General features: G+C 41.1%; 1 protein-coding gene and 1 pseudogene across 7 annotated transcripts in view; one reads left to right on the top strand and one right to left on the bottom strand.

Annotated features, from left to right (window-relative positions):
- Positions 1 to 16858, top strand: part of WDR89 (WD repeat domain 89) — a 65897-nt gene that overhangs the window by 7981 nt on the left and 41058 nt on the right. For 6 of the 7 annotated variants that reach the window (XM_037984096.2, XM_007986928.3, XM_037984094.2 and 3 more), the window contains one exon: positions 8512 to 8613. The exons of the other annotated variant lie outside the window; for it this stretch is intronic. The gene's annotated coding sequence lies outside the window, so the exon portion shown is untranslated. The remainder of the gene's footprint in view (positions 1 to 8511; positions 8614 to 16858) is intronic. 7 annotated transcript variants of the gene reach the window in all.
- On the bottom strand, positions 15670 to 15766 carry LOC119619235 (U6 spliceosomal RNA; annotated as a pseudogene).

Genomic DNA, 16858 nt, shown 5'->3' with positions numbered 1-16858 from the left:
TTTTGTTTGTTATTTCTGGGAGGTCAGGGTCTTTTACTGTGTTCAGTAGAGAGGAAATGAGTTTAGAACTTAGTAGGTTCTGATCTTCTCAGATTATAACACCAAAGTGGTTAAAAGAACTAGTTCTGCTATATCTTTACATGAGTATTATACAGGCTGTAAATATTTACGTTTAGGGATTTGTTTTGATTTCTCTTTCAATGTAGGCCTTTTGAATGGTGGTCTCATTTGGAAAATTAAATAGTGAATCAGCCTCAAAATGCAAAACAGTCTGTAGCTGTCAATAAATATTTAAAATATTGCTTTATTGTCTTGAGAGATATGTTTACATGATTATAAACTATCCATGTCAGAAAAAGCCTCATTCAGGCTTAATCTTATTTCATCTACCAATTAACAGTGGAAATTTAAAAAATCATTAATATGTTGAAGTGTCTTTCTGCTTGATGAATTAGGGTAGCATTTTTAGGGGAACATTTGTATTGTGAATTCACCTTGGAAGCATCTAGTCTATACACGTACATAAATATATATATACTTACACACATATTTATATATAAAAGTGGTAGAAATCCGGTCAAATACTAGTTTATTCTGCAGGTTATCACTTGACACTACATATTGCATTTCTTTGACATTCTCTATACTCCCACCTAGTGGTATTTGAGTGCTGCTTTTGCACCAGGCACCACTCTGAGCACTTAACGTGGTAATTAATTTATGAAACCCTATGGCCTTGATATTGCTATCTCCTATTTAAACTATAGGAAACTGAAACATATAGCTTGTAAAGCCAGGATTTGCACTCTAGCAGTCAGACTCTACACCCATTCTCAGCTATCATGTAATACCTGTCTCAGCTTCCTCATCTAAAACATTGTAATAAGAGGACTATCTTTTAGGGTTTTGGGGAGGATTCAGTGAAGCAATTCATGTGAAGAGGCTGACACAGTAACCTAGAATGGTAATGATCAGTTAGTATTAGCTGTCATTTGGCTACCTTTCTGGTTTTCTTCCCATTCTTCTTTCATTTTTCTCTATTATAGGATGCTTGGCCTGCTGCTTGTTATCATTCGGTATAATTCATCTGTAGCAGGCACATCCAGTTTCCTAGTTTGGTATTTTTGTTTGTTTGTTTTGTTTTTTGTTTGTTTTGAGACGGAGTCTTGCTCTGTCATCCAGGCTGGAGTGCAGTGGTGTGATCATGGCTCACTGCAATCTCTGCCTCCCGGGTTCAACTGATTCTCGTGCCTTAGCCTCCCTGGTAGCTGAGAGTACAGGTTTGTGCCACCACACCCGGCTAATTTTTGTATATTTTTAAAGTAGAAACAGGTTTCACCATGTTGGCCAGCCTGGTCTTGAACTCCTGGCCTCAGGTGATCCACCCACCTCGGCCTCCCAAGGTGCTGGGATAACGGGCATGAGCCCCACGCCTGGCCTACTTTCCTAGTTTTTAATTGCTGATACTTCCTATAGTCTGATAACAGAATCCCATACTTTCCCTCTGAGTTATAGACTGATGTATACAAATGTTTGCTGCACATTTGCCCTTGGCCATCCCCAGAAGTCCCTCAGGCTTATATGAGTAAAACTAAGGCATTTCTTTGTTTTTTCCCCCATTTTCTTATTTTGGGTTTTTTTTTTTTTTTTTTTTTGAGTCAGAGTCTCACTCTATTGCCCAGGCTGGAGTGCAGTGGCGCCATCTCGGCTCACTACAACCTTCACCTCCCAGGTTCAAGCAATTCTCCTGTCTTAGCCTCCCAAGTAGCTGGGATTACAGGCATGTCCCAGCACACCCGCCTAATTTTTCTATTTTTAGTAGAGATGGGTTTTCGCCATGTTGGCCAGGTTGGTCTCAAACTCCTGGCCTTGGGTGATCTGCCTGCCTAGGCCTCCCAAAGTGCTGGGATTACAGGCATGAGTCACCGCACCTGGCCTGGATTCACTTTCTGACTCAGCTCCGCTTGGTCATCCAATGCAAGAATCAGACTGGATTCCTTCTCCACCTGCTCCTCCCCGGTGCCTGCAAATCGAGTCAGTGCCAGGCTTCACTAATGTTAACTTCCTGAATATTTCTCTGGCCAGGTGTGATGGCTCACATTTGTAATCCCAGGTATGAGAGGCTGGGAGGTTGAGGCAGGAGAATCACTTGAGCTCAGAAGTTCAGGAACAGCCTGAGCAACATAGCAAGACTTCATCTCTACTAAAAAAAATATTTTTTAAAAGCTTTTTTTTTTAATTGGCCAGGCATGGTTGTGTGCACCTGTATTTTCAGCTATTTGGAAGGCTGAGGTGGCACAATCGCTTGAGCCTGGGAAGTTGAGGCTGCAGTGAGTGGCAGTTGCACCACTACACTCCAGCCTGGGCCACAGAGTAAGACTGTGCAAATAAATACATAAATTGTCAAACTATAATATAGTATTGATAGTGAATAGAAGCAAAAAAAAAGAAAAGAAAAATGTTTCTCAAATTTACCTTTTTTTCCCATTCCTACTGTTGGGAACTCCATTATCTCTTTTAGTTTGATTTTTAGTTGACCCATAATGTACATATTTCTGGGGTATAGTGTGATGTTTTGATATACATATACTTTGTGTAATGATCAAATCAAGTTAATTAGTGTATCCATCATCTCACATGTTGATCACTTTGTGGTGAGAACATGCAACAGTCCTCTCCTATCTGTTTTGAAATAGACCGTACAGGCTGGGCCCAGTGGTTCCCACCTATAATCCCAGCACTTTGGGAGGCTAAGGCCAGAGGATTTTTTAAGACCAGCTCTGGCAGCATAGTGAGACCTGTGTCTACAAAAAAAAAAAATATTAAAAAATTAGCTGGGGCATGGTGGCATGCACCTCTTGTCTGGACTTTTTAATGACCTTTATGGTCTCCCAACCTTCAGCCTTACCTCTCCCTATTTAAATCCATCTTCTACATTGTAAATGTGAGCAATTGAGTATGTGACTCTGGGTTGGGCGCAGTGGCTCACGCCTGTAATCCCAGCACTTTGGGAGGCCGAGGCGGATGGACCACCTGATGTCAGGAGTTTGAAACCAGCCTGGCCAACATGGCGAAACCCTGTCTCTACTAAAAATACAAAAATTAGCTGGGCTTGGTGGCATATGCCTATAGTCCCAGCTACTTGGGAGGTTGAGGCAGGAAAATCGCTTGAACCTGGGCAGTTACAGTGAGCCAAGATCACGCCATTGCACTCCAGCCCCGGTGACAAAGTGAGACTCCATCTCAAGAAAAAAAATGTGTATATGACTCTGAGTATGTAATATTTTTGCTACTGACCCTTTCCAGTTCATTTATTTATTCAAATAGTTTAACATAGCTGCTCTAGGTTAAAATAAGATACTGCTTTAGTCATTCCCTATAACCCACTGAATGTTCTAACTCCTTTCTTACTGAATTGGTTCTGTGAGAAGAAATAAAAAAAGAAAGCTTGACGTTTTAGTTGGGTATACAAGATAGAAAACTCTTAAGATCTGCCCTGCTGCTTTCTTCAACATCATCTCCTTTCCCATCCAGCCTTGTGATCAGCAATACCAAACTTTCTCTTCTTCCCTTGCTTCCACTACCTTTTAGGCCTGTCCTTCCTCATATTCAGCATATTCAGATGTTCAGTGACCAGATCATTTTGACAAAGCCACAGAGCTCATGAGTAACAGACATTGTGGATTGTGGAAGATCCTGAATGCCAAGCCAAGAAAGTAAACTGTTCCTGAGGGAGAAAGGAAGAACCACTGATTGTCAGACTTTGCTATCATTCACGGAAATTGGGAGCATGGGTTGAAGAGAGAAGCTAATGAAGTAAATTTTGGATAATCTGAATTTTAAGTTCTGGCAGCACATGTGGCAGGCATTTAACAATACTAGAGCTTCAGAAAGAGATTAAAGACATGAAATTTGTAGATAAAGATCTGGAAGTGATTACTAAAGGCTTTTGATCTGGTATATGCAAAATTAACATTTCAAAATGGAAAGACACAAATGTTCCTGAATCCACTAACGCTTTGAGGGCAGAATCAAATGCTAGTTATCACTGTCTCTCTAGCACCTAGAAGAGTGCCTAACACTGGTGTTTAATTATTAAACATTCTGCTAAGCTTGGGTTGCAGTGGGATTCAAGGAGAAGGGAACCCAAGAAAGTGATAAAGGGAAGAACATTTTAGGACATCACCAGGGATGGAGAGGCAGTATTTGAAACTTTGACTAATAAGAGTTTGTGTAAAGTCCTTACTACAGGCAAACATCCTTTTTTTTTTTTTTTTTTTTTTTTTGAGACAGGGTCTCACACTGTCACCTAGGCTGGAGTGTGGGCGCCATCTCGGCTCACTGCAGCCTCAGCCTCCCAGGCTCAAGCGATCCTCCCACCTTAGCCTCCCAAGTTGCTGGGACCACAGGCATGCACCTCACCATGCCTGGCTAATTTTTTGTGTTTTTGGTAGAGATAGGGTTTCACCATGTTGCCCAGGCTGGTCTCAAACTCCTAGGCTGAGGCAGTCCTCCTGCCTCGGCCTCCCAAAGTGCTGGGATTACAGACATGAGCCACCGCACCCGGCCAGTGGCCTTTCTTTTATTATTATTTTTTTCTTAAGGTTGACATCAAATTGCTAGGATCACAGCTACTTCTCCAGAGATTTGCACTGCTCACTTTTTAAATTAGGGTGTCTCCCTAGATGTTACATCTCTAGGGTCTGTCCTAGCCATCTTATCTAAAAGATCTTGACCTCATCTTCTCTCTTCTCATCATGTTACATACCTTAAACTCTCGTTTATTTTTCGTCAAAGAGCTTGCCATTCTTCTCGTTATATATTTATTTCTTTATAGCTGAGTTGAATGATGAATGTTGCAGCCTCAGAATAACAGTCAACTCAGTAAAACTGTTGGAACAAAATTATAGCATTTCTTTGGTCAGCAAAAATTCTCTTTAGATATTTTATGAGTAAAGTTATAAATTCTAAAAAAGAAACTAAGTTTTTAAACTATTTTAGATTTTTTTTTTTTGAGACTAGATTTTGCTCTGTTGCCTGGACTGGAGTGATCATGGCTCACCTGATTGATCGCATAGCCTCAACTTCCCAGACTTAAGCAATCCTTCCTCCTCAGCTCCCAAGTGGCTGAGATGACAGGTGCACACCACCATGTCTGGCTGATTTTTAAACTTTTTGTAGAGAATGGGATCTCACTATGTTGCCTGGACTGGTCTCAAACTCCTGGGCTCTAGGGATCCTCCCATCTGAGTCTCCCAAGGTGCTAGGCTTACAGGCATGAGCCACTGTACTCAGCCTGTTAGAGAAATTTAATCAAAAAAGTTATTAAAATTTCCAGTCAAGTATTGAAATAACTTTCTCTACTCGACCTCCTGGGCTCAAGTGATCCTCCTACCTCACCTTTCTGGTAGCTGGGACTGCAGGCATGTGCCACCATACCCAGCTGAATTTTTTTTTTTTTCATACAGTGGAATTTAATTCAGTGATACTCAGTTATAAGAAGAAATGAGCTTTTAAGACACTGAAAGACGTAGAGGAACTCTGTGTTTATATCTTCGTGAAGGAAAGCAGAAAAGGCCACTCGCCTTATGATTCTAACTGTTTGACGTTCTGGAAAAGGCAAAACTAAAGAGACAGTAAAAAGATCAATGGTTGATAAAGGTTCAGGGTGAGCAGAGGGATGAATGGGCAGAACACAGGATTTTTAGGGTGGCGAAAATTTTATAATGGTGGATTCCTTACATGTATTTGTCAAAACCCATAGAACTGTACAAAACGAAAAGTGAACCCTAAGGTAAACAATGGACTTTAATTTTTTTATAAAAGCTACTTAATGTTGTTTTATGTGGCAGTACTCTAATTCGACCACTTCCCAATTAATGGAGATTCAGGGTGTTAGGTTTTTTTTTTTGTTATTACGATTCTATAATAAATATCCTTCCTTACATACACATATATTTAATTTTGGGTAGATGCTTATGGGAGATTGTTGGATTCAAGGAGACACATATTTCTAGTTTTATTATATAGTACCAGAATACTTGTCAAAAACTTTAACAGAGGGAGAGAAAGAGTGTGTGTGTGCGTGTGTGTGTGTGTTTAGAGACAAAGTCTCATTCTGTCACCTAAGCTGAAGTGCATTGACACAGTCATAGCTCACTGCAGCCTGGAACTCCTAGCCTCTAGTGATCTTCTAACCTCAGCTTCCTGAGTGGCTGGGCCTACAGGTGTACACCATCACACCCAGCTAATTTTTGTATTTTTTGTAATGACGGGATCTCTTTGTGATTCCCCACGCTGGTCTCAGACTCCTGGTCTCAAAGCGATCCTCCTGCCTTGGCCTCCCAAAGTTCTGGGATTACAGGTGTTAGCCACCGTGCCCAGCCTAGAATGTTTACAAATGCCCATTTCCCCATACCCCATCAGCATTGATGTTATCAATGTTTTTAATTTTTGTCAACCTGATAGGTGAAAATGGCATCTTATTTCCTCAACTGTTAGTAATATTGAACTTTTTTTTTTTTTTTTTTTTTTTTGAGACAATCTCACTCTGTAGCCCAAACTGGAATGTAGTGGTGTGATCTTGTCTCTGCAATCTCCGCCTCCCGGGCTCAAGCCATTCTCATGCCTCAGCCTTCCAAGCAGCTGGGATTACAGGTGTGCACCACCACGCCCAGCTCATTTTTGTATTTTTAGTAGAGATGGGATTTTGCCGTGTTGGCCAGGCTGGTCTCAAACTCTTGAGCTCATGTGAACGTGTTCTGCCCACCTTGGCCTCCCAAAGTGCTGGGATCACGGGCATTAGCCACCACGCCTGGCCGAGATTGAACATCTTTTTTCATTTCTTGTTCATTTAAATTTTCCCTTTTATGACTTACTGATTCTTTTAGCTATTATTTTATGTTCAGATAAATTCCTTGCATAGTAAGGGTATTAACCCTTAATTGTGTGTTATGAAAATTTTCTTCCAATTTCAGTTTTCTTTTAACTATATTTTCAATGTATTTTACCTTATTTTAGTTATGTTTTTGTCTAATCAGATCTCTCACTTTTTGCCTTCATGGCATCTGGGTTCCAGTTTTGCTTTAAAAGTCCTCTTTGGCTAGGTGCAGTGGCTCATGCCTGTAATCCCAGCACTGTAGGAGGCTGAGGTGGATGGATCATGAGGTCAGGAGATCAAGACCATCCTGGCCAACATGGTGAAATCCCATCTTTACTAAAAATACAAAAATTAGCTGGGTGTGGCAGCACATGCCTGTAATCTCAGCTACTCGGGAGGCTGAGGCAGGAGGATTGCTTGAACCCGGGAGGCAGAGGTTGTGGTGAGCTGAGATTGCGCTGCTGCTCTCCAGCCTGGTGACAGAGCTAGACTCTGTCTCAAAAAAAAAAAAAACCAGAAAAAGTACTCTTCTACTCCAAAATTGTATGTTTTGCTTCTTTGTGTTTAAAATGTGATTTTCCACATTTTCTACAATGATCAATTAAAATAGCACTAATTATTATTTATTTGTACTTATTTATTAAAATATAACTACTGTAAGGTCTACAAGTCTGGGGTAGAGCTCGGTGAACTTTTACAAACTGAAGACATCTGTGCCAACGACACTCAAATTGGTACCAGCACCCAAGAAGCCTCTTGAGGCGGGGTGCGGTGGCTCACACCTGTCATCCGAGAACTTTGGGAGGCCAAGGTGGGTGGATCACCTGAGGTCAGGAGTTCGAGACCAGCCTGGCCAATGTGGTGAAACCCTTTCTCTACTAAAAATACAAAAATTAGCTGAGCATGGCAGTGGGCGCCTGTGATCCCAGCTACTCAGGAGGCTGAGGCAGGAGAATTGCTTGAACCAAGGCGGGGCACGGAGGTTGCAGTGAGCCATCGTGCCACTGCACTTTCAGCCTGGGCGACAGAGTTGAGATTCTGTCTCAAAAAAAAAAAAAAGAAACCTCTTGGATGCCCCTTCCCAGTCATTCCCACTACAGATAACCACCATTCTAATTTCTATCATCATACATTAGTTTTGACTATGATTTTTATGTTTTGTTTGCCTTTGGGCATGGGAGATCAGGTTTGTTGAAGTATAATTTACATTCAATAAAATTTACCTTTTTAAACTTTGTAAGTATGTAGTTTGATGAGTTGACACGTGTGTGTACCTACACAGTTGTGTAACCAGCACCCTGATTAAGATATAGAATATTTTCATCACGCAAAAAGTTTCCTTGTGCCCCTTAATCATCAGTGCCCTCCCAACAACCTCAGCCCCTAACAACCAGTTCCTATCATTTTGCTTTTTCCAGAATGTTATTTAAATGGAATCATACAATATATACTCTTTTAAGTTGCATGTATCTCTGGTTCCTTTTTTATTGCAGAGTCAGATTCCATTATATGTATATGCCACAGTTTGTTTTTCCATTCAGTAGATGACAGTTATTTCTGGGGGAGGGAGGGTCTTTGTTGTTTATTTTTTCTGTGCTTAAGCTTACCCATATTTCTGGGTTTTTTTCTAGGTATTTGTTACAAATAAAGTGGTGATGAACACGTGTACAGGTGTTTGTATGGACATAAGTTGTCATTTCTCTTGAGTAAATACCTAAAAGTGGGATTGCTGGGTAAGTATGTATTTAACTTTTAAACAAACTGCCAAACCACTTTCCAAAGTGGCTATAACATTTTACCATCAGTGTATGAAAGTTCCTGTTACTTTTGCATTTTTGCCAGAACTTGGTATTGTTAGTTCTTTTTAATTGTAGGCATTTTAGCAAATGTGTAATAATAGGTAATTATTAATATAATTTGCATATCTCTGATGACTAATATTATTGAGCGTCTCGTTCTTATTTGTCATTCATTTATTTTCTTTGGTGAAGTATCTCTTCAAATATTTTCCCATGTTTTAATTTAATTATTTGTCTTATAATTTGGTTGCAAGAATTCTTTTTTTTTTTTTTTTTTCTTTTTTTTTCCAAGACAGAGTCTCGCTCTGTCGCCCAGGCTGGAGTGCAGTGGCCGGATCTCAGCTCACTGCAAGCTCCGCCTCCCGGGTTCACGCCATTCTCCTGCCTCAGCCTCCCGAGTAGCTGGGACTACAGGCGCCCACCACTTCGCCCGGCTAATTTTTTTTTGTATTTTTTTTTAGTGGAGACGGGGTTTCACCGTGTTAGCCAGGATGGTCTCGATCTCCTGACCTCGTGATCCGCCTGTCTCGGCCTCCCAAAGTGCTGGGATTACAGGCTTGAGCCACCGCGCCCAGCCCTGGTTGCAAGAATTCTTTATGTATTGTGGATATAGCAGCTTTATCAAATTGTGATTTGCAAATATGGTCTCCCAGTCTGTAGTTGGCATTTTCTTTTTTTTAATTTTCTGTTTTTTTTTTTTTTTTTTTTTTTTTTTAAATATTTATTTTTGTTTGTTTTGTTGTGGACTTTTTGTTTTGTTTTGTTTTTTTGAGACAGGGTCTCACTCAGTGACCCAGGCTGAAGTGGCAGTGACGCAATCTCGGCTCACTACAAGCTCCACCTCCTGGGCTAAAGTGATCTCTCCATCTCAGCCTCCTGAGTAACTGGGACTATTGGCATGTGCCGCCACGCCTGGCTAATTTTTGTATTTTTGATGGAGATGGGGTTTTGCCATGTCACCCAGGCTGGTCTTGAACTCCTGGACTCAAGCCGTCCACCCCCTCTGGGCCTCCCAAAGTGCTGGGATTATAGGCATGAGCCACTGTGCTGGGCCTGTAGTTTGCATTTTCTTGACTGTTCAAAGCAGGTTTTACATTTTAATTAAGTCAGACTTTTCTTTTGTGGTTTGTACTTTTTGTATTTTAAGAGATCTTTGCCTAACCAAAGGTCATAGATTCCCTTTTTTCTCTTACAAGTTTTGTAGTTCTTGCTTTTACATTTAGGTCTATGATCTATTTTGAGTTAATATGCTCTGTTCTGACTTCTCATTTGTCTCATATTAGTAAACCATTGCAGCTTTCTCTTTATTAATGTTTGCATGGTATATCTTTTTTCTATCCATTTCCTTTTAACCTATCTATGGCTTTCTGTTTAAAATGGGTTTCTTTTAGATAGCATGTAGTTGGGTCTTGCTTCTCTCTCTCCACCACCCGCATCCTGACTATCTCTGTCTTTTAAATAAGGTGTCATATTATTTATATTTAACATAATTGTTGGTATGGTTGGATTTTTTTTCTTTTCCCCCGAGACGGAGTCTCACTCTGTCTCCCAAGCTGGAGTGCAGTGGTGTGAGCTTGGCTCACTGCAACCTCTGCCTCCCGGGTTCAAGAGATTCTTCTGCCCCAACCTCCCGAGTAGCTGAGATTACAGGCACATGGCACCACACTTGGCTAATTTTTGTAATTTTAGTGGAGACAGGGTTTCACCATGTTGACCAGTCTAATCTCGGACTCCTGATCTCAAGTGATCCACCCACCTCACCCTCCCAAAGTGCTGGGATTACAGGCGTGAGCCACTGTGCCCGGCCAGGTGTAGTTGGATTTAAATCTACCTTCTTACTAGTTGTTTTTGTATTTTCTGTTTTTCTCATCAGTTCTTTATTTCTTTTTTTATCTTTTTGATTGGGTGGATTTTCTCTATGATTGATTTTGGCTTGTGAATTTACTGTTTAGTTTTTTGTGTTTGTTTGAAGTGGTTGGTCTAGGGTTTACTATATGCTTTTTTTTTTTTTGAGACCTGGTTTTTCTCTGTCACCCGGACTGGAGTGCAGTAGTGCGATCTGGATTCACTGCCACCTCTGTCTCCCGCTCAAGTGATCCTCCCACCTAAGCCTCCTGAGTAGCTGGGACTACAGGCACCTGCCACTATGCCTGGCTAATTTTTATATTTTTTGTAGAGATTGAGTTTTGCCATTTTGCCCAGGCTGGTCTTGAACTCCTAGGTTGAAGTGACCCACCCACCTTGGCCACCCAAAGTGCTGGGATTATAGGCGTGAGCCACTGTGCCCAGCCCATTATATCCTTTTTGAGTTGTTAAAATCTAGCTTCAAATAATGTGATAACATTTTATGGTATAAGAATCTTAGAACATTATCCTTCCACTTCCCTCCTCCCATCCTCTCACTATTATTGTCATGCATTTTATTTGTTTACTTATTTATCTAGAGATGGAGTCTTGATCTGTTGCCCAGGCTGGAGTGCAGTGAGCTGATCTCAGGCAGCCTCCGCCTCCCAGGTTCAAGCAATTCTTGTGCCTCAGCCTCCTGAGTAGCTGGGATTGCAGGCACCCGCCACCATGCCTGGCTATTTTTTTTTTTTTTTTTTTTTTTGAGATGAAGTCTCACTCTGTTGCCCAGGCTAGAAGGCAATGGCATAATCTCGGCTCACTGCAACCTCCACCCCCTGGGTTCAAACGATTCTCCTATCTCAGCCTCCCAAGTAGCTGGAGTTGTAGGCATGTGCCACCACGCCCAGCTAATTTGTTTGTATTTTTCTATAGATGAGGTTTCACCATGTTGACCTGGCTGGTCTCGAACTCCTGACCTCAAGTGATCCACCTGCCTCAGCCTCCCAAAGTGCTGGGATTACAGGCATGAGCCCCCACGCCCAGCCTGCCTGGCGACTTTTTTTGTACTTTTAGTAGAGACGTGGTTTCACCATGTTGGCCAGGCTGTTCTCGAACTCCTGACCTCAGGTGAGCCACCACACCCGGCCGATGCATTTTACTTTTGACACGTCATAAATCCCTTGGTTTATTATTACTAGTTTTTACTTTCGACAGCAATTATCTTTTAAGGAAAAATTTAAAAGGGAAAAAATGTATTTACCCTCATGTTTACCATTCCCAGTGTTCTTTATTTCTTTGTGTCAATCCGGATTTCGGTTTGTTATCATGCTCTTTCTGCCTGAATAACAATTTAACAGCAACAGTTCTGCTGGCAGTGAATCTTCTCAGTTTGTGTTTGTCTGGTAATATTTCTTGTTTGCCTTTTTGAAGACTATCAAGTGCAGTAGTGAGAAGAGGGGAGAAGTGGAACAGGGAGTTTGACCTGTAGCTGACTGTGAGCAATCAGTTGGGTAACTCACTACTTTTGGACCAGACTGATAGTCTTTGTTTTATACCCTGTTTCAGAAGATATTGCTGGGTATAGAGTTTTGTGTTGGTAGGTTTTTCTATCCTTTCGGTGTTTAAAATTGTCATTCCTTTCTTCTCTGGCTTGCATAGTTTTTGATGCGAAGACTGAAGTAATTCTTTTTTTTGAGACAGTCTTGCTCTGCCAGCCAGGCTGGAGTGCAATCGCATGATCTCATCTCCCTGCAACCTACACTTCCTGGGTTCAGGCGATTCTCCTGCCTCAGCTTCCTGAGTAGCTGGGATTACAGGTGCCCGCCACCACTCCCAGCTAATGTTTGTATTTTTAGTAGAGATGGGGTTTCACCATGTTGGTCAGGCTGGTCTCAAACTCCTGACCTCAGGTGATCCACCTGCCTCAGCTTCCCAGAGTGCTGCAAAAGGCAGAGGTTGCAGTCACCTGAGATTGCGAGATTGTGCCACTGTACTCCAGCCTGGGCCGCAGAGTGAGACTCTGTCTCAAATAATAATAATGCTACTATGAAATTTATTTATAAGTTTTTACATGAACATATGTTTAGCTTTATGAGAAACTGCCAAAGTGTTTTCCATAGAGGCTGCTACATTTTACATTTCCACCAGCAATATATAAGGGTTCCAGTTTCTTCACATTCTTTTTTAAAAAATGTATTTTTTAATTGACAAATAAATGTTGTATATATTTATGGTGTACAGCAAGATGTTTTGATATGTGTATACATTGCGGAATGACTAGATCTAGCCAATTAACATACCCACTGCCTTACATACATTTTTTTGGATGTGGTGAGAACACTTAAAATCTAGTCTCTTAGCAACTCTTGGCAGGTTTTTTTTTTTTTTTTTTTTTTTTTTTGAGATGGAGTCTCGCTGTGTCACCCAGGCTGGAGTGCAGTGGCACAGTCTCAGCTCACTGCAACCTCCACCTCACAGGTTCAAGTAATTTTCGTGCCTTAGCCTCCTGAGTAGCTGAGACTACAGGCACTTGCTACCATGCCCAGCTGATTTTTTTTTTTTTTTTTTTTTGTATTTTTAGTAGAGACAGGGTTTTACCATATTGGCGAGGTTGGTCTCAAACTCCTGACTTCAAGCAGTCAGCCTGCCTCGGCCTCCCAAAGTGGTGAGATTACAGACGTGAGCTACTGTGCCTGCCCCCTCTTAGCAATTTTCAAGTATACAGTACGTTGTTACTAACTATAGTCACCATATTGTACATTAGAGCTCTTGAACTTACTCCTCTTTCCAAGTGAAATTTTATACCCTTTGATCTACATCTCCCCAATTCTCCCTCCTTCCCAGCCCTGGTTAACCACCTTTCTACTCTCTGCTTCCATGGGTTTGACCGTTTTAGATTTCACATATAGATATGTATGTTTGTATACATGCACACATCTAGATGAGATCATGTGATATTTGGCTTTCTATATCTGGTTTACTTTAGTTTATAATATAATGTCCTGCAGGTTTATCTGTTTCACAAATGACAGGATTTTATTCTTTTTTAAGGCTGAATAGTATTCCATTGTGTATATACACAAATGTATACCTGAGTAGCTGGGGCGACAGGTGCACACCACCATGCTCGGTTAATTTTTGTATTTTTACACCACATTTTCTGTATCCATTCATCAACTGAAGAACACTTAGGTTGATTCTATATCTTGGCTGTTGCAAAAAAATGCTGCAGTGAACCTGGGAGTACAGATATCTCTTTGACATACTGATTGCATTTCTTTTTTTTTTTTTTTTTTTTTTTGAGACAGAGTCTCACTCTGTCAGCCAGCCTGGATTGCAATGGCATGATTGCAATCTCATGATTGCAATGGCTCACTGCAATCTCCACCTTCCAGATTCAAGCGATTCTCCTGGCTCAGCCTCCTGGGTAGCTTGGATTACAGGCACATGCCACTATGCCCAACTAATTTTTGTATTTTTGCTAGAGATGGGGTTTCACCATGTTGGCCAGGCTGATTTCAAACTCCTGACGTCAGGTGATCCTCCTGCCTTGGCCTCCCAGAGTGCTGGGATTACAGCTGTGAGCCACGGTGCCCAGCCTATTTTTAATTTTTTTAGGAACCTTCATACTCTTTTCCATTTTGGCTGTACTATAGTTTCTACATTCTTGCCAATACTTGTTGTTTTCTGTTTTGGGGGGTGCTTAAAAATAACCAATTCACAATTATTTCAGTTTTTTTGTTTGCTTTTAAGGCTTGTCAAGTGAAGCAGTGGGAGTGTATAGTTACACTATTAGTAGGTATATAGTATATATCTGAGTGTTCTCCGGGTTTTTTTCTGTTTATTGCCTCATTTCTTGATAACTTGTTGATATTTCTCTGTCTCTTTAAAATTGAATTCTGTACATCATGTGTACAAGAATAGTAGAGACTAAGGTAAGAAGTATTTAGCCTCAGAAATGGATATCTGTGCTTCTATCAGACTGTGAGTGTTGCGGTTTGAACAATCTAGCCTGGTTTGGGTTTTGGTGTTACTATAGTTGACATTAACATACCCAAAACTTCAAATTCCTTCAGCTATGAGCTGTTACGATCTTGTGCTTAGTGTCAGGCCTGGGATGCTGGAGGGTTTTCTCCTTGTTGCCGCTCTACTCAGTCTCAGCAGGCCCCAACAGGAGGTTTCTCTCCATGCTCTTCCCCACCACCTGCCGACCGTCAGTGCTCTTTCCACAGTTTGAGGCTTAGCAAAAGTAGGGAGTCATTCACTCCATGATTTTTAAAAATACACACACATAAAATATCTCTGTTCTAGACCCACATTTCATTGTTAACTTGACTGGCTAAAAAGACTCCAGGTTAGAGATAATTTTGACCCAGAATTTTCAAGCCATTATTCGTTTTTTCCCTGAGGGTTGCTGTTGAGAAGTCTGATGTTGTTACTATTCTTCAAATTTTTTATGAGACCCCTTTTCTCCATGGACACTTGTAGAATCTTTCCTTTATCCCCAGCATTATGAAATTTCAAGATACATGTGACTTGGTATGGCTTTCTTTTGCTGTCCTTTTTGCTGAACACTCAGGTTTGTTTGTTTGTTTGTTTTTTTCTTTCTATTTTTCTTTCTGGACTTTTCGTTTTTAGGATGTTTGACTTTGATTGATTGATCAATCCTCTGATTTCATTCTTTCTTTCTTCTTCTTCTACTTTAGTTGGGCGAATTCCTTAACCATATCTTTTCGCTCTTCTGTGGATTTTGTATTTCTGCTATCTTATTCTTAATTTCCAAATATTCTTTCTTGTTATCTGAATGTTCTTCTTTGTTAAAATACACGTAAAAGCCAGGCACAGTGCCTCCTGCTTATAATTCCAGCACTTTGGGAGGCTGAGGTGGGCAGATTGCTTGAGTCCAGGAGTTTGAGGCCAGCCTGGGCAACATGGCAAAACCCCATCTCTTACAGAAAAACAAAAATTAGCCAGGCATGGTGGCACATGCCTGTAGTCTCAGCTACTTGGTAGGCTGAGGCCAGAGGATCATTTGATCCTGGGATGCTGACATTGCAGTGAGCCAAGATTGTGTCATTGCACTCCAGCCTATGTGACAGAGAGTGAGACCCTGTCTCTCTCTCTCACACACACACACACGCCTCTAAAAATATGGAATGTTTCACACACTGTAATTCTTGTGCAGGGGTCATGCTAATCTGTATTGTACCAATTTTAGTACATATGCTGCTGAAGCGAGCACCATGATTTTATTTTTAAATGTATGCATCTGAGCGTAATCACCACCCAGAATTCTCTTGTTCTGTTTCTCAGTTTATATCTCCCCCCAAAATAACTAGTATTCTTACTTCTGCCATTATAGATTTGTTTTGCCTTTTTTTAAACTTTATATAAATGAAATCCTGTAGGAACTTTTTGTGTCAGGCATCTAACCAGTTCTGAGATTCATCCACATTGTTGCATGTACCAGTTGTATGTTTTTTATTGCTATGTAGAATTCTAGGCCAGGCGCAGTGGCTCATGCCTGCAATACCAGCACTTTGGGAGGCCGAGGTGGGCGAATCACTTGATGCCAGGGGTTTGAGACCAGCCTGGCCAACATGGTGAAACCCCGTCTCGACTAAAACTACAAAAATTAGCTGGGTGTGGTGGTGGGTGCCTGTAACTCCAGCTATTTGGGAGGCTGAGGCAGGAGTATCACTTGAACCCGGGAGGTTGCAGTGAGCCGAGATCATTCCACTGCACTCCAGCCTGGGTTACAGTGCAAGACTTGGTCCCAAAAAGACAACAAAAAAAGAGAATTCTATTATATTTACATACCACAATTTATCAGTAATGCCTGTATAAACAACTGGATATTTATCAGATTGTCCAGTTAATCATCTTATCTGAAGAGCTTGTAATTAGGCCAGGCACAGTGGTGCATTCCCGTAATCCCAGCACTTTGGGAGGCTGAGGCGGGTGGATCAGCTGAGGTCAGGAGTTCGCGACCAGCCTGACTAACGTGGTGAAACCCCGTCTCTGCTAAATACAAAAAAAGAAAAAGCCAGGTGTGGTGGAGCATGCCTGTAATTAAAGCTACTTGGGAGGCTGAGACAGGAGAATCGCTTGTACCTGGGAGGTAAAGATTGCAGTGAGCCAAGATCGTGCCATTGTACTTCAGCCTGGGCAACAAGAGCAAAACTCCGTCTCAAAAAAAAAAAAAAAAAGCTTGTAATTAAAGTATTAATAATATACCAACAACATATTTCATATTTACCTTGCTGCTTAAGCCAGAAACCTAAGAATCATTTTTTTTTTTTTTGAGACAAGAATCATTTTTGACTGTTCTTCT

This window comes from Chlorocebus sabaeus, chromosome 24 (assembly GCF_047675955.1).
Source record: "Chlorocebus sabaeus isolate Y175 chromosome 24, mChlSab1.0.hap1, whole genome shotgun sequence".
Classification (NCBI taxonomy): Eukaryota; Metazoa; Chordata; class Mammalia; order Primates; family Cercopithecidae; genus Chlorocebus; species Chlorocebus sabaeus.
This window is presented reverse-complemented; position numbering and strand designations above follow the sequence as displayed.